General features: G+C 35.4%; 1 protein-coding gene across 5 annotated transcripts in view; it reads left to right on the forward strand.

Annotated features, from left to right (window-relative positions):
* The first annotated feature begins 309 nt into the window (after positions 1-309).
* LOC129755424 (cAMP-dependent protein kinase type II regulatory subunit) overlaps positions 310-19,960 on the forward strand; it is a 304,331-nt gene continuing 284,680 nt past the window's right edge. The window contains exons 1-2 of one of the 5 annotated variants that reach the window (XM_055751913.1): positions 310-472; positions 10,254-10,838. The gene's annotated coding sequence lies outside the window, so the exon portion shown is untranslated. Of the gene's footprint in view, positions 473-783; positions 1,037-9,636; positions 9,718-10,253; positions 10,839-19,960 lie in introns of those variants that run through there. The other 4 variants (XM_055751914.1, XM_055751917.1, XM_055751916.1 and 1 more) reach the window with 4 other exon arrangements.

Genomic DNA, 19,960 nt, shown 5'->3' on the forward strand with positions numbered 1-19,960 from the left:
ACAGCAGAGCGCAACCATGAATATGTATACACAAAAAGGTAGCAAAAAAAAATCGTCTGATGGGTCTGCTGCTGATGGTTGATTCTCCCCCAGCTGCAGCCAGAGCGAGCGGTTTTGTGTCAGTGTGGATATCGTAATTGTAGGTGTGCTCCAACTACTGGTTGGCCTCCCCAAAAGTTGACTTTTCTCGCTCACTGAGCGCGACTTGTGGTGTATCCGGATGGGGACGTCCGTTTCGTGTCTCGCGTCGTCGTAGGTATCTCTCCGTGTCTGGCTCGTTGCTTGCTAGCTAGAGTTCCCTTCACTGAGCCTGAGCCACTGTTAGAAGTGACGTGAAAGCCGTAGGACGTGTTTTCGTGCGCGTCCCCGCCGTGTCGTTTTTTGGAGCACAACACACTATACTTTTGTTCTTCAGTTTCCTACCATATATACTCCACAATTGTATAAAATCATCAGTCGCGCAAGTATCTAGGTAATCTATCTATTGCTCCGGAGCATCTCGAGAACCTCACGTACAGTTGTCCTTCGTTCGGTCGCGTTCTGTGTGAAATTGATTGCCATTTCCTTCCTGGACGTACGGAAATCCTCCGGGACACGGTGGATACACAAGAGTGTAGTTGGAAAAAAACGTGACTACTTTTCCGAAGAGTTAAACTATCCTAGATTTGTTTTAATCAATAACGAGGGGAGAAGATTAGAGAAAAAAGTTAAACATCTCCAGGGCCACGCAACAGACAGACAGCCGTTCAGTCTGGGTCGATTTTCCTGGACCATTTCTCCGGGTCATCGTTGTTCGCTGTTCCTACAGATATCTAGTTTTTTTTCCTCGTCATTGCAAGCCTCCTCGAAATCGAAAGTTTGTTATAGAGCTGTGCAGTGTGCAATTGATTAAAGATTCGTTTCAACTACTTTTTTCCCCAAACTTGGTTAAATCGCTTTCATTGACGCGTCGTCGTGTATTTGATCAAACATCTCAATCCCAAAAACCATGTACCTACTAAGAAAAGGGGAGAATCTGTGCACTGTGTTCTTCTGGGTAAAAGTGAAATTATCAAACAAGTGATTTTTTGGGGGGTGTTGGAAAATCTCACTGCTGCTGCTGACTGCTGGATATTTCAAGTGTTGGACGTGATGAAGAAAAAATAGCTGGTTGGGGGAGCCAGCCTGTCAAAAGTCGTCGTCCGGGAGCAGTCCCGAGTTCCAAACGAACATCCTACCTTGAGCTAGAGTAGTTATTCAATCGGACATTGGTTGGGATTTGCTTGCTTTTTTTCCGTTCCACACCTCGTCTCGCTCGCTGCCTTCTTGTGGGGAAGAGAGAGTTTTTAGTGCTTCGCATTTCTTCTCTTCTTTGGGGAGATGTTGATATGGGAGCTCCCCATCATCGTACAGGCAGGGCAGACAGACAGAAGTAAAATGAAAGTGCATTTGAGAAAAGTTTCCCGAGAATGAGAGAGAGAGAGTGCGAGCTTCGTGAGATGAGCACCTGTTTCACCCGGACGGATGATTGATAAGCACTAAGCAGCTTTGCTGTATCTTGTCTACAAAATCTACCTCAAAAATCAGAGTTTAGGTGAAATGGCTTAAAACTATTTAAAATTCGTATACATAATCCAGTATAAAAATCCAAATTCAGAATTCAGCTTAATTTCGAAATCCTGATTCAAAAACACGAATCTTTAAAAGCTTAATGTAAATCTTAGTCTTGTATCTGAATTTGAAAATTGAATCTGAAATCTAAATTTAGAATCTGAATATGTATTCGAAAATCTGAATCTGAAATTTCTATTCTTAATCTGAACCCTAAATATTGAACTCAGAATCTGAATACAGGATTCTTGATCTTAATCTGAATTTTGAATATTCTGATTCATCAAATCAAGAGCTGAAACCTAAATTCTTAATTAAAATTCTAAAGCTAGAAACTTGTTAGAATTCCGAAGCTGAAAACTTCACTTTCTACTACTCTAGTACTCAAAAATTACAAAATATGAAAAATAAAAAAAAATACAAAAACAAACACGAACAAAAGACAAAAAATTACAAAATCAACTAAAAAATGATGAAGAATGACAAAAACAGCAAAAATGACAAAAAAACACTAAGATTATAAACAAAACAAAAATAGTGCAAAATACATCAAAAACATGCAAAAAAAACTTTAAAATTTTTAAAAATGGTCGGAAATTGACTTAAAATAACGTAAATGATAATTAAAAGAGTTATTTTGTTTAAATAAGAGACAAAAAATTTCAGAATAAAAACCGTTCAATTTTGGCAACATTCGATTTTGGCAACACAAAATGTTCGGGCATGTTGCCAAAAACGAACGATGTCTGTATTTGAAATATTTGATTGTAAATTTGAATTCTAAATTGGATTTACAATTTAAAGACTGCATTGAAAGTCTAAGTTTAAACTCTGAATTCAAAATCTGAAATCTGAATCCAAATTGGAATCTCATTCTGTATTATAAATTAAGTGTCTAAATACCTACTGCAATCTGAACCTGGATGTAATATTAAAATTCCAAATCTGAATTCTGAATCTAATTTTTTTAGATCTGAATCTTAAATTATGAATCGGAACTATGAAATTTGCATTCTGAATACCAAATCTTAATTCTGAATCTGACATCTCAATCTGGATTCTGAATCAGAAACAATTTTTTTTTATGTTTGGGGATCGACTGAGTATGGTGTTTTTCCTGAGGAAATTCAAGCTTGCAGTCTATTTTAGAACAAAAACGATTTTTGTTTTATGTATCCAACGTTTCAATCCGTTTTGGATCTTCTTCAGGGACTAAAACTGTGCCAAAGTTTCGATGCTGAGGAAAATTTATCACAAAATCCCCAAGCAACCGGATTCTATTCGAGAAAAACTAAACACAATTATCCGAGTCGAAAACAACAAGAATACGACACTTTTGATTCCCTGAAGTAGATCCAAAACCGATGGAAACGTTGAATACACAAAACATAAATCGTTTTTGCTTTAAAATAGACTGAAAGCCTGAATTTCTTCTGGAATCAGAATCAAGAATTGAATTCTAAAATTCTAAATCTGTTTTTTTTCATACTTAAAATCAGAATGTAACGAATGAAAATTGTTAAAAAATTGTGAAATTATTCCAAAAAAGTAAATTCTACTCTGTTTATATTGAAGGTCAAAAGTTTATTTTGCGACAATGGTCTCGAGTTCTGCAAGTGGATTTGTCTTTCGAGTTAAAATTTTAGAGATTGTTATTTTTATTTTTTAACATTTTCAAATTTCACGTGGACTTCAAAAAAAGTATTTTTTTTTTTTTTTTAAATAAAATTTATTAGGCCATTTACTTTTTGGTATAAGTTTTTGTGGGCCGAGGGTCAGAAGTTTTCTTAATACTAGGAGGAGGTTGGAAGGGGTACGGAGCGGGAAGAGAGCGTTGGGAAGGAGTGGGGGGTTTTATTAATAACTGTTCCCTTGATCGGGTCCTAGGGGGTCCATGTGCGTTTCCGCTTTGTGTGGCTTCAGCTTCATCCGATGATTGCACGGGCGAGGGCTGAGGGGTTATTTTTTTCCGTGGGGGAGATGCAGGTTTCAAGTGTGTAGCTATTGCGTTAGTTCTTTTCTGTTGTTGTGGTTGCTGCTGTTTTTTTTCTTCCTTCTGCTTTGACTCGACTATTGGTTGGGGGTTTCTATTGTCTGTTGAAATGAGTGGATTTTTGTTGGCCTTCATCACGTTGGCGAATGTAGATTGACTGTTGGTTTGCTGGATCAGTTTTCTGGCGGCTGCAATCGATATATTCCTTTCGGTGCTGATTTTTATTGCGTTGGTTTCGGCTATCCAAGTGGGACAGGATCTGTTGATTGGAGAATGACCATCTTTTTGGCAGTTGCCGCAGTACGGATGATTATTGCAGTTTTGGCTATCATGACCTATGGAGTTACATTTGCTGCAGGAGAGAGGGCTTTCACACTTCTTCTTGGTGTGTCCGTATTTAAGACAGTTTCGACACAGAAACGGCAACGGATAATACAATCGAGTTCGCACTCGGAGAAACCCAAAGCTAAGAAACTCAGGTATTACCGTTCCGCTGATGGTTAAAATTAATGTGGAAGTGCCAACGATTCCAGTTGGAGTTTTTTTTTGTAATTCTTCGCACTTCAATTACATTTTGGGATGCCAATTCCGTTAACAATTCTTTCTCATCCATTCCATCGACTTCTTGACACGTAACAACGCATTTGCGCTTGTTCAAGCTAGGATGGCGACCGATGACGATCGGTGTACCATCAATTAGACTAGTCAATTTTTCAAGCTCACGAGTTTGGTCTTGGCTTCTTGATTTTGTCACATACCATCCATGCCTCTTTTCGTAGAATCCTTCAATTTTTCCAAATTTTTCCACGGACCTTCCGATGACGAAAGGGTTTTGCGGAAGTTGATGTCCGTCTGCGGCTTTCAATACAATGTAATGTAGGCGTCCATGCTGATTTTTGGGATCCATCCATTCTGGTAATGTCCTATCTGGGGGTTCACCCGGCGACGGACTCATCGCACCGCAAAATCACAACACACCGTGCAAGTTCGATATAAAAAACTATTGCCTTTGTCTTGCGAGGACCGATTACAAACAGCGACCGATCTCGCTCGAGGCTGAAGAGGAACTCGTTCAAAAAAAAAGTATCATATTAAGAAAATAAATCAGGGAATTGCGTACATATTCATGAGTTAATTCATTAAATTTTCTTACAATTTTAGAACATGTCAGTTATATTTTGAAACGTATGAAATTTAAATTTGGTGTTTATTTTTCAAATAAGACTCCAAAAACTGATAAATTTTTATCTATTCGAACCTTTATCATTTTTTTTTTAAATTTAGGGGGGTGAAAAAACCTGAGAGGTTGAATCACTCGTTAAATAAATAAGTTTAAACTGTTAAGCACTAAAATTGTTATTATTTTTATGTATTTTTATTTAATCAAATACATTTGAAGGCTCTTTCGATTTTAACTGAAACTAAGCCAGGTGACATTTGAAAAAAATTGTTGCTTTTCTATACTTGAAATAAACAATTTTAATTACAGAATATTAATATTCGTTCTTAAACGCTTAAATATCGATTTAATTAAAAAATTGAAACCGAGTCGATTTGGAGTCATTTTGAATTTCTCAAACCATGGAGCCTAAAAAGCTAAGGTTTGGCTCAAAACTCATTCCTGGTTTTTGCAGAATCTCAGGCTTGCAGTTTATTTTAGAGCAAAAACGATTTTTGTTTTATGTATCCAACGTTTCAATTCGTTTTGGATCTTCTTCAGGGACTAAAACTGTGCCAAAGTTTCGATGATGAGAAAAATTTATCTCAATATCCCCCCAACAAATGTATCTCAATAACCCAAAAAATTAAATTCTACTTAGTTTATATTGAAGGTCAAAACTTTATTTTTACGACTGTGTTCTCGAATTTTGCAAACGAATTTGTCTTTTGAGTTAAAATTATAGAGGTTGTTATTTTTTTTACATTTTCAAATTTTACGTTAAGCGAACCATGTATCATATTAAGAAACAAAATCCAGAAATTGCGTACATATTCATGAGTTTATTCATTAAATTTTGTTAAAATCTGGAAACATTTTACTAGTATTTCAAAACGTATGACATTTAAATTTGGTGTTTATTTTTAAAATGAGACTCCAAAAACTGATGAATTTTATAAACTCCCTTGAAAAAAAAAAGATGAATTTTATCTATTCGAACCTTTTTTATTTTTTTTCAAATGTAGGACAGTTAAAGAACTTGAGATGTTAAATCTCTCGTTAAATAAATAAGTTTGAACTGTTAAGCACGAAAATTGTTATTATTTTGATGTATTTTTATTTAATCAAATACATTTGAAGGGGTTTTAACTGAAACTAAGCCAGGTGACATTTAAAAAAAAATTTGTTGTTTTTCTATTTATACTTGAAATAAACAATTTTGATTACAGACTATTAATATTCGTTCTTAAAAACTTCACTTTCGATTTCATTAAAAACTCAAACTGAGTCGATTTGGGGTCATTTTGAATTTCTCAAACCATGGAGCCTAAAAGCTTAGTTTTGGCTCAAAACTCATTCCTGGTTTTTGCACAATTTACAAGTAACGTTTTCATAAGAAATTTTTTTCTTTTAGGTTTGTATTGGAAATTTCAGTTTTTATTTCTCTTTTTATGAAAGATTAATCACCGTAAGTCATATTTGTAGATTTAATTGACCGGCCTAGCGGTGAAAAGTGATGTCCTTTTTAGTAGGGACATCTAAAGATTATGAAATTTATTTTTTTTTATATAGGTGGATAGAAGGTTAGATGAAATGAAAGAGGTTGAGAATGAGCGGGTAGAATTTATTTAGAAGCATATCATCACATATCAAATTTTTGTTCCTCACGGGCCTACTACTATGAAGCGGTAGATACAGATAGAGTTGCATCTACCACCACACATTAGTAGGCCAAGCGTGGTCCGCCCCACAAGGGAAACTTGCAGTGCAGACGAACAAAAAGATGATATGTGATCGCTCAGATATAGGCTCCCTTTAACTCAGAAACGCATCTATCGATGTTTAGTCTTCTCAGTTTTTTATCATCGCGCGCTTGTTTTATTTCTCAAAATCAACGTTACTTTTCTTTTTTTGGTGCCAATTTTTGAATTCTTTCAAGGACTTTGTCAAGACCTTAACTTATAACTTATCCGGCGAGATAGCTGCAATCTTGGTGCAAGAAAAGACCCCAAGAAAATGAATTGTTTTTTTTTAACGTGAGCTCAAAACGGTTTCCTTTTTAGATTTGCTGAAAATTCTGACAAATTGGTTGAGTTCTTAACTTTAACAATTTCGTGACAGTCACAACGAATAGTTGAAAAACATAAAATAAAAAAAATCAAGGGACACCTGTTAAGCCTCTCTTGATATAGATGATGGTGGTTTTGGTTGGTCTAAAAGAATGCCAGCTATTTCCTGAAGAATCTTTCACTCAGCCAATATGAAACTTTGATACCATGACTTTTCGTGAATATATATCATTTGATTTTTCGGAGTGTAACAAAAGTGTACTTTTCTGCTCCACTTCGTAAAAAAACCTAAGCGACCTAAAGTTCTTTAAAATATGAGCTTTGTCCGTCCAAGGACTCATATTTCATGCTACGACCATGGTGGCACAGGTGTTTCACAACTCGGCACAGCTTTCAGACACATTTTGCATATGTGAATGCTGAAGCATTGTACAAAATTTGAAGAAAATCGATTCAAAAGTCCCATAAAACAGGTACAAAAACGCTTACTCAGCCCCATCATTGATATGAAGTACGTTCTGTACAGCTAAATTTAGGTTCTTATTGATACTTTAAAGTTCCAAAACAAGTCTTAATGATCTTCTATTCAACTTTCAGCTTCCAAAAAATCATAAAATGAGCAAAAAATTTCTCTCTATCTCAACTGCACCCTTGGCATCGATTCATATCACCTTCTCTCAATTGTTTACTATGTTACTATGTACATGGTGCCGCCATGATGCCACGAGCCGGATTCCAAACTCGACAAATTGCTCAATTGCTTCTTTTCTCAGTTCCTACATATATCGCATCAGAATGGTCAATCAATTACCAAATAACTTATTGAAAAAAAACTTATCCGGCTTGGGGATAGAACCCCGACCTTAGTGATGAGAATCGAACACGCTACCACTAGACCACGCTTGGATGTTGTTCTAACTGAGACTAAAACTCGAAGTGGTGATTTGATTTTGGAAGCACCTCGATGCACTTTTTGTGACTTACCAAATCCCGTTCTGAGCACTTTTTCCTAAATTTTCCGAAATTTGAGCCAAGTGGTTCAATAATTTTACATGTGTTCACAATTATCCTCAAATAAAAACACTGACGTGGAGAAAATTGCTTAAGCAAGCATAATCATATAATGCCTTACTTGGATTTCATCTAAAACATATAGATTTTACAACACACATAGTAGATCACAGATGATACAAAACGCACTTTTCTTCTGCTGAAGCCTTTTTCTAATACTCATTAAAAACTTTCTGACAAAGGTTTTTTTTCCGCTTAGGATGGGTATTTCAGCTATTCATAAAATCATAGAGAAAATTGAGTGAAATGAAGCTGCCAGAGTAATTTGATCTTAAAACGTTTTTTTTTTATATTATTTCTTTAGGCTTTAAGGAGCCAAACGTTTTGTATGTTTACAATTGTTTGCTAAGGTCTACATCACTTTATCACATCTAAAAACGGTTTAGACTATTCGTTTTTTCGCATTTTTACATAAGATATGATAGTTTACGAGAATTTATCACACCCGAGGTGCTTAAAAACGAAATAGGTACATTTTTTTTCGGTAAACTCCAGTATGCAACGGAGCATATATGATCCACCTCAAAACCCAAATTTTTCAACTGAATCTTTTAAGTTGACGCATCAGAACGTATCTTTTGGCAATATTTCTATTTTTGATATGTGGAAAATCTCGTGGGAAAAAAAGTTAAGCTGTTTTGTGAAACTGATGAAAACATTTCAATTTCTATAATTTTAATTTTTGTCCTTTGGCTTTTAGTTAGATTTCTGTAATGCTCTTTTCTGAGCAGTATTTATTATGATTTATGTTCGGCAGCCACTTAGAATTCTGTTTGAAATTTTCTCTCATATTCCCGCGTTTTGATGCAACAAAAGCAGTTAGACAGTCATTTCCCTAAGAAACCTTTACACAGCCAATATGGAACTTTGAAAGCTATATTTCTGTAAGGCTCTTTCCTGGGCAGTACTTATTATGGTTTATGTTCAGCAGCCACTCAGAATCCTGTTTGAAATCTTCTGTCATATTCCCGCGTTTGGATGCAACAAAAGCTATTAAACAGTCTTTTTTCTAAGAAACCCTTACTCAGCCAATATGGAACTTTGAAAGCATGCATTCGAGTAGTTACGGAACATTTGGTTGCTAAGAGGTGTTACAAAATTTGGTTGTATATTTCCTAACGTATGCTTGCACCCTAGGAAGTTTGACAGTTCCGTAGATTGTGTTAGCTTTAATCTGCTATCTTTTGTAAATAAGTAAGTCCAAATTTGCCAGGCAGCTATAGCACGTTATAAATTCATGTCAATAGATCGATGGTTCAAGCAGTTTTAATATTCAGTAGATCCAAATTTGGGGTAAAGAAATGATTTTTGATCCGATTCTGCCGAACACTTCAGGAAAATCACCCATAGCCGGTAGTTCGGCGACATTCCAACCAGGTGGAACATGGCAACACAAACCCGTCTTTCAGTGATAACAACCGATTGGCGTGCTGCCCACCAAAAGAAAAATTTTCACTCGCAAGACTCCAAAACTCCCAACCCAAAACCCCAACGTAAGAGCATGAGAAAGTGTTGTTGAAAAAAAGCCGAGCTGGGAGAGAGAGCGAACACGACTGTGTAAACGCCGTGCCGCGAGAGATACTCAATACTTTGCTCTCGAAAAGGAGGAGGATAGGGGAGCAAAAAACCCACCGAAACACGGGACAAAAGGAAAAATAAACAGAAATTTGAAGGAAGGATATCGTCAGCCAACAACAGCAGCAGCAGCAGAGCGACTTTCCTCCAAATCGTGTAGCTACTATTTGTTTTAACAGCCAGATCGTAGTGTGCGAGTTGTTCGGCAAAAACGCGTCCGCCGTCAAACGAAACGATACACAGTGGGTGGAAAATTTTAGGTGAAAATTTCGGAAGACAAAATCGATTCCTCGTTCTACCCTGCTGTGGGTTTCATCCATCCGGTTGCAAAGAACGGGGGGATCAAAAGAGCAAATATCGCTTGTGTTGTTGTATGGATGGTGTTGAGAGAAGATTCGCGGGGTTGGCAAGAAGCAAACATTGGAGGTGCAAATCCTTTTGGCCAAAAATTTGGTTTTTCTGGTGAAGTGCGTGAACGTGTCCCTTCGAGTGTGTGCGATTTGTTTGTTTGTTTGTGTGTGGGTGGCCGACCCTGTTTCGAAGGTGTATCCCTCAAATATCCATCCGGTTGAAGGTGTGTGGCCATATTGTGTGTTGTTAAAAGTGAAGGTGGATTAATAGCTTTTCCGATTTCCCACTAGAACGCAGGAAAAAGTGGCTACGAGCTTTCTTGTGGGGGTCGTTAGTTGGGAAACGCACCGTGTCCGGAACGCTCTTTCAACAGACTTGAAACGCTCATCCGGGGCTCTAAACTAGCTCCTTGCTCAATAGGTATCCTTTTTTTCTTTCATTGCAGTTTGCAAAATAAAACCGTAGTTGGAGCAGTTTTTCAGTGTTTTTGTGAAAATTTTTCATTTCTGTGCATCGATACAAAGCTGCAATTTCCGATAACCATTCTAAGCTGCAGATAAAATCACCTGAGGAAGCACCTGAGAGAGTGAGAGGTGTATTGCGCTAGTGTTCGGTCATTTTGGTTTGGCTCCTCGAGAGTTTATAGTACACCGTGAATGTGTTTTGTTGCCCCGGCGGCGGAGGAAAAAAATTGCATCTTGCAGTTCGAGTAAGTGAGCACAGTGAAAGGCCGAAGATAATTTCGTAAGGCTGCTACACAGAGTGAAGAAGAAGAAAAAAGTGCGTGGAGAAACCAAACTAAACGACGAAAAATCAAGTTATCGAGGGGTCAGGTCTCGTTGATCAGGTTTTTTTTCGCCGTAGTCGTCGTCGGATTGCTCCGGTTCTCGCAAGTTGTGGTGCTCGTGCAAGACCGAGATCAGCCAGCTTCCATCTGGTCCCAAAACGAAAAGAGCGGCAACGAAACTTGTTCTCGTGTTGGTGGAACTGCGTGAGCTTCAGCGAAAAGCGTGACTAGTTTGGAAATAAGGTAGGTTTCATTTCATCTCACCTTTACTGGGGTTTGAACCATCTCTGGGGTGCCAAAGTCAAATTCAATTTAATACAGCTGAAACTTATTGTTATCAATTCATTTTGGAAGATGTTTATCTTTTTTATCACTATTTGTACCAAAGATTTCAACCAGTAAATAACCCATAAGCTCGTCAAGAACGATTTTCCCAGTTTTTGCTAAAGGTGTGTGGGAACGAACCTTTCGCCGACAGCCAGGCCATCATCATCCATATTCATCGATACGGAGAAATTATGGGGAGAGCCTTCTCCAGCTGTCAATCTCACTACTAACAGTTTATCGGAACTCGAGGAGGCCAAGAAAGGGACGAAGGGAGGCGCTATTTGGGGAATTTGGTATCCAAACAGGTGGTGGAAAATCGCCGTAGAAATCGGGTGGTGGCACTGTTGCCAGTTTTTTTTTTATCCATTTATCACCCCTTGTGTGGAAATCTGGGTTGATTTATTTCTTCAGGAAAGTATATATTCTTTAAACGATTTCCACTAGAATGTGATTGAAAAATTCGTGCTATTTTATCTAAAAACATGGCAAACTCTTGACATTTTATTCCATAATTTTGAACCCAAAATCCGGAAAATACCCGGGCCAATTTGGGGATAATTTCTGAATTTCTTATCAAAAATCAAGAAGAAAAACCACTCGATAATTTTGATTTATCGAAACACATCAGCAGGTTTTGAATCTTCAGTCATTTGTGCTTTCAAAAAAATAGTTCGCGATTATGTTGATAAAATGTACTCAGGATATTTCGTTTTAAGATGCAAATATCAAAAATTATAATAACCCCCCGGTTTGGTAACCGGTCTTTCTATAAGGTACACCGGGGTAAGTGTGGACGATGGCTATAAAAACAATACTGCGCAATATTTTTTCAAACTTTTAATGCAGAGTGTTAAATTTACTTGTAATCTAACCAATAAAGAGATACGATTCCGGCAATAGCGGACGTATAAAGTGACTTTTTGCTAATTTTCTATTTTTAACTACGATGTCGAGTTGATGTGCACCTTTTTCAATTGCAAATTTCTCGTAAACTAGCTGGCTATCGGTGCAAAACTCTAAATTGGAACAATTCTTACATTCGAAACAACCAGTTAGGAAAAGAAACGGCGGTTAAAAATGAAAAAAAGAGTTTATTTACACACCAAAAAATTTTTAAATTTAGACGTGACAGAAACGCTTAAAGACCGAAAAATAATTTGATGTAATGAAAAAAAGATTTAAATTTACATCATTTTGAATATAAATAACTAACACACTGACATTTTTCAGAATAATGATCTAGTTTCCTTGTGATCTATTTTTGCCAAGATCTAATTTTACATCTACTCGTATTTAATTAGGAAAACCGTTGTAATTTTAGATCATCTGTTGCGCATATTAGATCTTGCATTGAAATTTATACTTTGGAAGACATAAAATTTTGCATGTTTAGACGTAAGAGCAAAGACAATTGTGCATTGTTCATTTCAAATCGTTTTCGTTTTAATCGGCGTGAGGTCATCAACTACATAATAACAATGTTTTCTTGTGAGTTTTGTGAAGTATATAATTTGAAGTATATAATTTGAGAAACTCTACGAGTTTCTTCGTCACGTGTGTGTTCATCACAAAATGCGGAGTTTTAAATGCAGTCATTTACATGTCATATGCAGTGAAACTATCTTTTCAAACTGTTCGTCCATTTTTAATCGAATCAGGTCGTGAAAAATTTCTCTCCGCAAAACCGAATTTAAGTGAGTGTTATCAATTGCAAATGGTACATTATTTCTTGTGCTATGTAACGAGCGTTTGAGGGGAATATATACATGTGTGAAGGTACTATTTTATGTTTGTTGCGCGAAAAGCGATAGTGGTTTCCCAGTAATTAAAAATAATATAATTCAAGATGTAGTTGCAACGTTTTGTACGGTAAGCAGTACGATATGGTAAAATAATAAGTGCCAATAACTTTTGATGCAAAAAAAGATTCTTTTTTAAGTTCGACGTTCTAGTTTTGAAAATGAAATGGATACGCTTACCTTCTGAAAAACTGGTCCCGTTCTTTAATTACTGCTATGCATTAACAATTTTTCCTCGGCCATGACTGAAGATGATAAAATTTTTTGCTCTGATTCTAGATAAATTGCACAAGCCAGACTATCATTTGAGCAACATTCTGTGCCATGTTCTCTGTGCTATCACTTTTTTAAAGAGACATTCTCTTTATTTTTTGAGATGTTGAGTTTTTGCAAAATCCGTTTATGTATTATGTTCAGACCCATGTTTTATGTTGATGAATGTTACATATACCTAAATATAAAAAGACAGGATAAGCTAGGACTACAGTTTTGAAAGTTTCTTACCTTGAAAACTAACGTTTTCTAAATTTTCGATTTCCTAAACAGCGAAACGTTTGTATCACTGTTTGTATGTACAAAAAATTTTGTTTTGAAAATATCGGAAGCAATGGGGTGCGTCTATGAGGTAAGCTAGAATAAAACTTTTTCATGAATTTGAGAAAAGTGGTAACGTCTAAAATTTTAATTTGAATTCAATTCTTCGTGATATATTGTTAAATATATCCTAAAAAAAATATGTACTGCCAATAAATATGGAATTGTAGAAAATTTTATGAAAAGAACTAGCAGTATGAAAAATTATTTTGCTAGAAAACTAACCAACACATAAAAAGACAGAGTACCGAAATACCTATTACAATACCTGTTACCTTGCTCCTGCAAATTCATATCATTACACGGTCGAACCGACTTTCTCAAAAAAGAGTTTAATCATTCGCAAATTCTTCTTTACCTCAATTAACTAAGTTTTCAAATGCTCGTTAATCAATAGTTCTTCTGTTTTTTTTTCAAATTTATATGCAGCATTAAGAAATATTTTTTTATAAGTTTCAAATTAAAATAAGAGAGTATTAGCGAGTTCAAGATGATGAAATTTTGTAAATGTTAAATATAAATTAAAAGGTACTTGCTGATCAACTAATATTTGGAGGAGGTAGAGCCTAGCCAACCCTGCTTTAGTGCTGGTAGAGGCTGTGGCTTTACTGTTGCGATATATCTGTTAACTTATATTGGAATTTTTTTATTTGAAAGCAATTAAAAAGTCCGCTGATTTTTTTAACTTTGAAGGCATAGGATTCTATACATTCTTATTCTTCAAGAATGATACTGAAAAAGTTAAATCTAGGAGTTGTTTAATCATTTTTTTATATATCACTCATTTTTTTTTATTTTATAATTTACTTCATGCTAAGATTAAGGAACGAACTTTTAAATGCGAACAGTCGTACAATTACTATATGAAATTTGAATCTAAAAAAATATAAGGCTCTGATCCCTGTATCTTAATTTCGAGTTCGCCGGCAGGTCTTTATTCTAAGAATAGTCCTATTTGCCGCTGGTAGTGTACGTGATATTGTGCTGGTTGTTTCCCAAACACTTTTAAGTTTTGGGACAATCAACCTCAAAAACGACCATGTGTGTCGACCGGCTACCCGTTTTTAGTACCGAGTGTTTTGAGGTTAATTGTCCCGTCCCATCTATACTCGCTCAGCAAGTGTACGTAAGAAATTTCAAAAACTACTATATACCAGTTTAACATAACTTTGGGAATACCCAGCCAAACTCATCTTTGAATACACCCAGTCAAACTCAAAATTGAGTGCTGCTAGTGAGCTCCCTTTGAACGGTTTCGAACCAAGACTACCTTATTTTGAGTTTTAATCGGGGGCGTGTTCGCGTTCGCGAGTTTTTATTTTGTCTCGCGAAATCAATTTTTTTCTTGCGATTTTCGGCCTGCTAAGTTCTTTTTAAATCTTAATTATTCCCGCAATGGAACCGGACGAGTTAAAGTTTATCGGTGACAACGGTACCATCGGAGTGAAACCCTGTTTTATCCACCAATTCGATAGGGTGTGCCGATGGACAGCTTCGAAGAAGTTATCTGTTTCGTACCCTACCACCGGAATCGATGAACGTTCAGCTGCCCGAGGACATGGAGGAAGAGGTGAAACAATCCAGACATTGTACCCAGATGCACCGGAAGACCCAGTCGGAAGAGATCCAATCGAAACGATACGAAATATCCGCTCAGCTCAGGACCACTTCATTTATATTTTCAAATGATGAAGGCGAAGCATTTAAACTGGACAATGTTACCGAGGTTGGACTGCACACCATAAGGACATTCATCTTATACTCCAGGGACCTACTACGGGCTTAGCAAAGCAGTTTAGATCACAATCTTGCCGCAGAAAGGCAGCATGATTCCAGATTTCTAGAAACTCTCAGAAAATGGGCTCTTCGTCACGGTTATAGTAGGTACAGCCTATAATATGTTTGGTGTTGTGTTAAAAAAATAATTCTTATTTTTGGTGCAAATTAAGCTCAGTTTGATTTTCAATGAAGCAAACGTTTCCCGGGCAAAGAAATCCGTTAAAATTACTGTAAGAGATCGTTGTATTTTGTTTGATCTATATTTTAATAATTTTAATTCTTCGAATAAATATTGAAATTAGTGTTTCAATGCTTTTATTTAAAAGTTTTTCTGGTGATAAGGCCTTGAAATCAATATTTTAGGCACGATCAAAGCTCATGGTGATGTTTCTTTAAATAATTTTAAATATAACGAATTTAATTTGTCATGTTATTTTTTATTAAAATAGTATGTACAGTTTTTCTTAACTTGTGTTTGATTACCAGAGAGGAATGAACAAAGTGAAGCGCTATTTAGATTTTTTTTATTAATAACCAAGAGGGCAGTTTTATTAATTTTAGTTGATAAATTGTTCATCTATTTGTATTCTGAAAAATGTTTCTTTGTCGAAAATAACTAGAAAAGTAGTCATGTGGTTACTATATTATTTAAGCCTGTGTATTTATTTTATTCTTTGGCAAACATCAACCTTTCGAAATAAATTCAAATACCACTCCAAGTTAGACGATTGAATTTTTATTCTATTGGCGGTGCTATCCTTCAAAACTATTTAAACATTGGTTGGGTAATTGTAAACATTATCTCCGTATGCGATTTTAACATCACCAACCCAAAATACAAATCATAATCATGTAACTCATTTGCAAAGCAAGATTGATTTAGATCAATTTCTCTTTTTCAGATCTAGGAAAAAATCGCTGTATGTTTACAAAAAAGATAACGAAAATCATTCAACGGGGGACGAATATCAAGAAGTCAAATCATAATCGGTACTAATTGTAAGCAACGAATGATCCGCTCCGGTCAGTGGCTACAAGTTCAGCTTCCGCGTCCCTCGAGGACTACGGCGTGGTGCACAGCTGTGACGATCTTCTGTACCTCTGAGGTCGCCGGTTCTCTTTCCGGGCTATCCACCCAATTCCGATGGCGCGATAATTTGTCATGTTCGTCATCAACCTTCCACCGACAGCAACAAATTTTGTGGCCAATTCTGTGACTCGATGAGGACCCGGATCTTTTGTAGCGAATAATCACAGGATGTATTGAGAACTTCCATGAATAGGTATCAGTTTCCGATACGCAATAAACTATAACTCGGATTCTAATCATAAAGAGTTACTGATGTTTTTTCTTCGAGTGTATGACACAGCCTTTTGTTATAAAAATTGATACACGAAATGTGATTGCAAATGTAAACTTCCTATTATCAAAAGACATGTAAATCTACTTTTCTACTAGAGATGTGTTTTATAACTCAAGTAAGATAACATGAAATGATCAGTATAATCGGTTTATAAAAGCCGATTATTTTCTACCCATGCGGTTACATGTAAAATAACTGGGAACAGTTTGGGTTTACATTTCAAGTACAATCAAGTATAATTACATGAAATAGTCTGTATGGACACATGTAAATGCCCGATTCCCTTCTACCCATGCTATTTCATGTAAAGTAAGATTTATCTAAGTGTGTATGGCAAATAAAAATTCGTGTTAGTATTTCTTACATCTACCTATTTCTTTAACGCAGATCTCATTCACAAACCAGGGGGTCAACAATTTACGACAAACATGTAAATTTTGAGTGGACCTAATTTTACATCACAAACGATGCTTCCTTTTTGTGCATACAATATGACAGAAAATTATAGCACCGAAAATTTAATTTTATGTGTGCCAAACGTTATGGTTTAGATTTGTGCATCTTTTTTGACATAAATTTACATCATCAATGATATAAAATTATGTCAAATATGTCATACATTTAATTTCATAGAATTTATGGCTCCAAGCGTTTCTGTTTTTCTCTGTGTAATTTTATGTCAAAAATGATGCTTCAGTTTTGTGCATCCAATTTGACCTAAATTTACACCAAAAATTTAATAGTGTGTACATAAAACTATAAATTTGTCTCCATACCCTACCTGGGGTAAGTGTGGACAGCTTTGTTCAGACTTGATGTTTACACTTTTTTTAAATTTTCTCTCCTTCATCCAATACATTTTAGCTATATTTAGCATTCGGTTCATGAAAAGTTGGGTAAAGTACTAGTTGGTTCTGAAATAAGTATGTATATATTATCGATAAAATCGGATCTCGTGTGTTGTACTTACACACAGGTCTCTTGACCGGACATTGACCCACAAAACAGCATCCCAAAGGGATAAACATAATTCAAAACGATGACTTTCGGTTCTGCGGGTTCGAAAAAGAAACTGCAGAGCATCTTCTATGCAACTGCTGCGCCCTCCTAAATAGGAGAGAGCGAGTACTTGGGGCAAGTGAAGACACCAGCAGTTATAACAATTTACGTGATAACTTTTCTCGCTTTGCGCCTATCAAGCTCATCTCTTCAGAGTTTGTAAACAACATGTTCTGCCTCACATTGAACGAAATTTTATCAAAATTGAACCACTGCTGATTTTTTAAAGTTGAACTATACGAAAACCCGTCCACACTTAACCCGGTGTACCTTAACATTTTTGTTCGAACTATGCATGAAAATAAAATATTATTTTTTATGATATTTGATTTCAATTTCAATTTTTTTAACATAATTTTTTTTACATAAATAGTTCTTTGTGTTAAACAGAAACTTTTGAAAATACATCCTCAAATATTTAAAATGAAGGTTAGGATTTGTATAAAGAATCATTTTGTATCAACATAGAAAAGTTCACAGACAATCAGAAGTCGTATTTTATTTCACAGACTACCAGCGTATAGAATGTTATTTATACTCATTTTCGTATATCTGCACCTTGTTTATCGTATTTAAATGCATTGCATGATTTTATTACGACAAAAAGAAAGACTCGTATTTATGAACATATGAACTCGACCTTTGTGTACGACAATTCGCAAAAAATCCGTGAAACGACCGATATACGGTGATCAGCCGTGACTGAGAGATTGTCGTGCTATGCATAAAATAATTCGAAATAAAAAACGTATATAACTGCATTGATTCGTAATAATGTGCATGCAATCGTATTAATTAGTAATTATTTCGCATGTCTGATTTCCGTAAAACGTATTTGCTGGCAATCGTAAAAGAATACAAATAAGTTCAATAAAATCGCTTATGATAATGGGACATCGATGATTGGAATCGTATTAAAGGAGGCTTCAAAATGTTGATCTATTTTTAGACCATCGATAACGTGTTCTACGATTTAAAAGATTTTAGTTATACAAATATACGATTTGCTTTTGGTTTAATGCCTTTGAGGCAAATCCCCGTGAATTAATATATTCCAAATAGCGTCGAGGAACCATCATGAGCTGCAGATCGTATAGTCGGGGCATCAAGTCCAGGTACTACAATAACTTCTTGAACGTTGAATTGAATTGTAGGATATAAACTTGAATTTGTTTTATTTTTTATTTTATGTTAGTTTGAAAAGAAATTTGAATTCGACAGTAAAAAAACGCATTTTTTTGAAATAATTTTTTTTATTCAACTGACGGAAAATGAGATCCCTGCACTCAAGTCGCAGAAGACGACCAAATAAGTCGTCAAACTTTCCATATTGTTACGAAAAATGTCGTATATAAAGATATTTCCAATCGCATATTGAGCAAAGACCTTCAAGATTACAACCGCAATCATCTATATGATGATGTAAATTGTCATAGTATATTCCAAAAAGAATCAACGTAGTCGTAAATGATTCGCATGACAAATCGTGCCAATCGTAATTCAATACAATCCAAATCAAGAATATGTGTGCTAATGTATATATACGATATGTTAACACGTATATTTGTGTTGCAAATTCGAAATACCCACCAAATGGTTGTCGGGGTTACTTTCATCGATGGTTGAAATCCTAAAATTTGCCTCAAAATCTGGTGAACTTAGCTCAACATTTCCAGAAATTCTCCTGTACGTATCCGGGCCTGGTAAATTTTATTTAAAACCTGGCAAAATTCGGGCATTCTTTTTTCCAAATTTTCAAACCAAAATCCAGGCAATATCTGGGAAAATTTAATGAAAATCCAGGAACGAAAATCATGAAGAAAAACATCATTATTATTTTTTCATCGAAAAATATAACTAGATTTTGAATCGTATTTCAGGCTATCAAAAAATAGTTTGTTTATTTTAATAAATCTAGCTTGAAAAAATTCACTTTCTGGCGAATAAATTAAAATTATAATGAGTTTTTTTTCGAAAAAAAAACTCTTAAAATAAAACCAATTTTGAAAAGTAAAAGATTAAAATTTTGCGGTTCAAAGCGGATTTATGTAAAATCGATCCTAGTTAAAGATTTAAGTTTGAATTTTAGTTCTTGATAAAACTGCAATATTAATAATGTTTAACAGTACGCCAAAACCTTGGAATTTCCTGCAATTTCTTTATCAGAAAAAAAATGTTATTATTTTTCATTAAAAATCAATTCTTGTGGATTGTTTTTTTTATGATAAGTTTTTCAAAAGACAAAACTTGCAAAATGAACTCAAATTCTACTTAATTTTTGTCCTTTTCAGCTGGATTGTGCAAACGAACAGACTGGTTAAATTTTGAAATCGAATAAGCAATCAGAGTTATAAGCCTGCGATCTCTCACAACTTGAATTCCATTCCGAAATAGTCATCATCATAATTATATTTATTTTGATTGTGGAAATCATTCACGAGTT

Source organism: Uranotaenia lowii, chromosome 3 (genome assembly GCF_029784155.1).
Source record: "Uranotaenia lowii strain MFRU-FL chromosome 3, ASM2978415v1, whole genome shotgun sequence".
Taxonomy (NCBI): Eukaryota; Metazoa; Arthropoda; class Insecta; order Diptera; family Culicidae; genus Uranotaenia; species Uranotaenia lowii.